At 39.9% G+C, this 5,756-nt stretch overlaps 1 long non-coding RNA gene across 1 annotated transcript; it reads left to right on the forward strand.

Moving 5' to 3' along the window:
- Positions 1-1,543: 1,543 nt before the first annotated feature.
- On the forward strand, positions 1,544-5,472 carry LOC115311633. Its single transcript, XR_003917084.3, has 3 exons — positions 1,544-1,643; positions 3,968-4,086; positions 5,413-5,472. It is a non-coding gene; the product is annotated as an uncharacterized LOC115311633 (long non-coding RNA).
- Positions 5,473-5,756: the final 284 nt, after the last annotated feature.

The following is a 5,756-nucleotide window of genomic DNA, read 5'->3' on the forward strand; positions in this document are numbered from 1 at the left end:
TGCACCCTACCAGTACAGAAATGATGTATTTAAATACTCTTTCTTTTCTCGGACTATTATTTAGTGGAACACCCTGCCTGAGCAAGTTGTCAATTGTTGTAGTCCTCAATTATTTGAAGCACAGCTGAATGAATTGTTTGGTTAAATTTTGCATGTGGAAATGTTTATTTTTTGAGCATGCGTGGGTTGCTGCAACCTACCTGCGCTCGCCTCACACGGTGAGTGCGTGATTGAGTTATTTCTTTGTGTTGTTTTTTCCCCTCCTGTGTAGAACGACAGGGCCACAGTATTTCAAACGAATAAATAAATAAATTTCCAAATAAAAGCCAAAAGAAGTATGTCCAATCCTAGAACAATAAAAATCTAAAAACACTGATATATAAATATAAAGCAGGTCTCAGAGTTTAAATCAAATACAAATCATTTGAAGTGTTTCACATGTCTGTCAGACAATTCATGAAATCTACAATGGCTACCTATAGCCCATAGCGACAACACACATTTCCGAAGTTGCTAGTAGTGACAAATCATTTGATTTCTTTGCAGCCAATAGAAGTATGTGCTAGATGTAACGATGCAGCGTGTATCCATGCGAATGCAGTGGTCCTGTGCAACTGGGGAGAGAGAGCGTCTTCGAGGTTCCTGTTCAGTTTTGGTGGCACATGTCTCCCCTCCACTAACCAGGGAACATTTGCCTAGGTGCCTTCACGGCCCATCCTCTCCCTTTCTGGAGTAGAATTCTGACTGGCCTACACTCAAACAAGCTCACTCATAGTGGAGGGAAGGCAAATCGAGCCAAAATCTCATCTCCTGTCGGCAACAAGTAATTTATTGAAATTGCACCCTAGCAGAGTCCACAGATCGAGTGCATGCATTTCGCCGCAAGGCACTGCACATGCAAGATGGAGGCAGGTGAATAAAAACCCTTATCTGCTCTCGCAGTCAATCAAACAGCTTCAATTGCATGTATGCATACGCCAGTGGTCTTGGTGTTTCATCAGGCAGCTGGACTGGATTGTAATAACAAAGCTCAGAAATTAATTTTAGGGAAACATTTAAGCACAAAGCTAACACTGCCTCAACCTGGCTTGTAAAGGTGAAATAAACAAGAAAAAAAAAATAGAGCTTATCTTTCAAACTGATTTGCCCCTTCTGACCATTACATGTCATTTTATTGTGCCCATATACAACAAAACAACTCCAGCAATATTGCATATTTTGATATGCTCCCGCTTCTCACTGTAACGTTTTTGTATACAAGTTTAGTGTTTGGTCCCACCTGTTATAACTTGTGGGTCCTCAGGTTAGGAGAGCTGCAATAGGGAGGCATGAAGAGATGCATGCGGCTCACGAGCCGCAGTTTGGACCCACCTGATATTCTCTTTACTAAATATTTGAGTTTCTTCTAGTCTCTCCCTTCGGTCATGTATAGATATGTGACACATATGACTAAATTGACTAACTTTTCAGGTTACCAACTTGGATGAAATGTTTCTTTTATGGCACTGATGCTTATTGCAGAGGTTTCCTGAGCATAAACCCTGACCGTGGCACCAGAGCCAAGCGCTCCAAGTCAGAAGTGAGCAAGAAAGTACTTAACCTGGTCAAGAAAATAGCAGAGCTGGAGTGGAATGTGTGAGGCTGTAAGTATGATTCACTACAGTGTTCACTTAATAAATGGGAAGTGGACATGAGACTCATTTTGAAGAGAAGCAGAAGAAGGTGAAACAATTCAATGAGCGTAAGAGTCCACTGTCACTAGAGAGGAAGAATAATTCTCAGAGATATAGATGCAGGGATACATTTACCACTAACGAAGGGTATCTGAAGGTTTTGTAACAGACCACTGTCTTAACAAACTACAAGCCTTACTCACTGGTATAGTGTGTTTGTCTGCCAGTGATGGATTTACAAAAAAAATGTTTTCACTTTGTTTTTTGCAAAAAAAGAAAAATTGAATTCGGCGCTTTATTAGTACTTCTCGTGAGTCCGCACCTTTATCAAATTATCTCTGCTGGATAGCAAAACAATGATATCACACAGCTTATTTTAGAGCAAAATTTCCGGCTGTAGACAGGTACCTTGAAAGGTTCGTGAAATATTGAAAGCAATTTTGCAACTGTTACCCGTCTGGGAGGGGATGTGATGAGGTAGTTTACAATAATGGTTCTTCATTGATTCTGGCGAATGAGTGTATAATTTATGAAACGTTTGGGTAAAGTTGCATGAATTCTTTAATGCTGTGAAAAGGGGATGTCAGGTTTCAACAAATAATGTGTTTTGCCAGTCGAGTTTCATGGCAAAGGCCAGTGACTAACACTCTGGACAGACTGACATGTCACACTGACAGATGCAAATAGTGAATAAATGGTGGTCACTTAGCCATGATCCATGGCATCTAGTCGCCATTGTTCCAAAATAATTTGATGGCCTAGTTAATAAACATAGAACACCAAACTAGTGCAAAAGACTCCTTAATTTTTTAATTTTATTTTTATTTTTAATATTTTATCACTTAAGACTTTTCCTTATTATTTTTTATTATCTTTTTGTGATATATTTTTTTGTGATTTTACTTTTTTCTTTATTGTATTTTTTTCTCTTCCTGTTATATTAACGTCAATGTTGTCTTTGTCTTCCTCTTTCCTCTCATAAAATGTCAGTTGTAAGTAGTGCTCTGTCCTATCTCATTCTTTCTGTGTTCGTCTTTTGCGCTGATTTTGTGCATAATTGTTCGCGGAGTCCCACCCAGCTTGTCACCGTTCTGGGAATAATGGGATCACATAACCATCATCTGTGTGTGGTCACCTGTCCATACTGCAAATAGTGAATCGTTCATAGTCAGACGGTCACATAACCACACACAGCATGCACCTGAATGAGCCCAACACATTCTGACCTTTCATAGCTTTTGTGAGCATAATCAAGCTTGCCTAAATTTTTTCTTACATTGTTGTGATACTGCTCATGCCTACATTTCACCACACATTACTTCAGCCCATTATTATAGAAAGCAGTGAATAAGACCCTGCTTCATGGCTGGACCATCAGAGTGGGCTTGAGCAAATAATCAAAATTTATTGCTGCTCTGGGCAATATACTATTCAATTTTACTTTTGTAAAATTGATACTGTGCTTTCAAGTTTAGGAATTTTCGGCATTATGTATGGTCTGTCCAATCTAGTTAGCCACCACCGTTGGGCGCACTCTTAACCATACACTTGTGCACCACAAAGAGGTGGTACCCACAGGTTTCACACTGATTCTGCATATCTCGTCTCGCTGTAGCAGAGGCTCATGCTTGGGAAGGAAAGTTGTCATTTAAACATATGGTCCACATGTCTTTGAATAGACAGGGAAGTTGAGAAATGATAATCTGAAAATTCTAAGTTGGTGTAAGATTTCAAAAACCAAGTTGTTTGCTAGTACAGGGTCTCCTAAAAAGTTCACGCACTAACATGGCCCACAAATTTGAACATGTATATTATTTAGTGCATGGATTAAATGATGGAGATGTTAGTATTGTTGATCACAGTGTGGACATATGAAGTAGTAATATTTCTTGAACGGATATATTACTAGTTAAATTTACATGTTAGAATAAACATAAAAATCTTTGTTAAATGCAATTGTTGTGAATAACTATATTACAGAATTTTTGTCCCTAAACTTGACACTAGTGGTAACACAGGGGTGGGAAAGGAAAGCAGGCATTGTCTTCTAGTTTTGACAGGCAAACAGATGTATCTTAATGTAGTATTCACAACAGAATGAATAGGAAGTGTGCTTTCGAAATCCAAAACTTCCTTTTGTTGCTTGAAAATATATTTTTGGCTGGCCCAGAAGGTGCTCCGAAATTACTCTGACCGTTTACATCACATCAGCACTAGCTTGGAGTTACTTTCCTTGATTTTTTCAGTCTGTGGTTTTCTACTCATTCTGTTCTGTTTGAATATGTCTGTTGAAGGTCGGTCATCCTATGTGGGAACGAGGCATGCAACATGGAGCTCGAGCTCATTCAACACAAGGTCTTGGCACCAGGAAGATTTCAGCAGCCATAAGCAATGGCACTTGGGTCTAAATTTGGTGAGTATGATAATGATCGAGCACCCAGCTGCTTGTGTGAAAAAAAAATGGGGGGACACTTATGCTCGGCCTTAATGTATGACACGATAGCGGGAGGGCAGGGGGTGGAGGAGGAGAGGGGAGGGGGGGGGGGAAAGGGCAGGGAGGGCAGCAGTGGGGAGGGGGAATCCTATGATCCCTTGCATGCACAAGGGATCGTGGCGCAAAACATCGGAGGTTTTCTCGACATGCCGACGCTGGACGCCGGTTCTTTTGCTGCATTAACACTATTGGGTTGAAACATAACTTACCTAGCCTCGCTTAACTCAAGCATAGCTTTACTACGCTGCCTATAATTACATGAAAAAATGTCTATGTGATGCAAGAAATGAGACATGATTAGCATGCAGTCATATATTTTAAGAGAAATGATGCCATTGCTGTGCATCATTTCATGCATCTTATAGTGCATCTTATACATGGCAAATATAGGTCGATAAAATGAGAAGCATGTAAGTGGCAGCTGCATCACAAGCTGTCCATGTTTATTTTGGATATCATCTTAAATTGAAGTGCTGAGCACACTGCTTTAACCATTTGTTTATCTGAAGTGACACTAGGCACAGTGCACAGAGATTCTACTGCCAGCTAAGCCTGACGTTCGCAGCTCGCCCTGATGCAACCGGCCACGACTATTCATATCTCGTATGGTGTGAACATGTCAGAGAAAGATTAATGGTGCCTTTTCATTAGTGCACGGTGGCAAGAGAATTGCAGTCTCTGGGGGTGGGGAAAGACTAGTTCTACGTTAGTGCCAACAACAGTCAACCAGCTTAACTAGATGAAGAGGAGGAGTAAATTTCTATGTGTGCTGCTTAATTAATGTCAACCCCTGATTTTGAAAACAAACTCACTCAGCTCTTAAGTTGACAAATGTCTGTCTAGTAAGTGAATAGTAGGCTTTCCCATAAAATAGCTGTATTTTTTTGCAGCATTCTCTGCCAAACTTTGTGCATATCCTCTCATTCATTTGCCCAGGTATATAGGGGCTGTGCTGGGATACTGATATGGTATTCGAGAAAACCAGAATACATGTACTACATGGCTAATATATAGCTACTGAGATAAAATGAAGTTTGACTTGATTAGGAGAAGCTAAGCTAGAGGATGGGGGGGTTCAGTTGTCACATAAAGCTTCTTTCAAACATTGTAAGCAATATCAGCATCATTAGTTTCTTTGCACAGTGAATAAAGCGTGGCTAACATTATACAACATATCTGTTAAATTGCTTCTATTTTGGCACATTTACATATGTTATATTGATGACTGGTTTCTTTCTTTTCCAGATCAGAGGGTATATGGACCTGGGTCCTCATCATCCAAGTAAATAAATGTTCTGTTTTTATGTCTATCCTACACATAATTTATGCTGTGTTCTGGCTTAATTGCATTTGCATGTACATACACAACGATCGCATTGCAGACATGAAGACCATGCTACAATTACAATAAACAGCATGCCACATATATTACAGGCACAAAATGGCTAACCTAAGGAGACTTCATGACCCATTGTTTGATTCATTGTCTGTTGACCAGTAGTAGGAAGTAAATCGAAGCAGCAAAACATGTGCGGTGAAATGCTAAGCATGTCGCACAATGCGGTGGGAAGATGATAGAATTCGACAAT

Source organism: Ixodes scapularis, unplaced genomic scaffold (assembly GCF_016920785.2).
Source record: "Ixodes scapularis isolate PalLabHiFi unplaced genomic scaffold, ASM1692078v2 ptg001212l_1___fragment_1__unscaffolded, whole genome shotgun sequence".
NCBI classification, from domain to species: Eukaryota; Metazoa; Arthropoda; class Arachnida; order Ixodida; family Ixodidae; genus Ixodes; species Ixodes scapularis.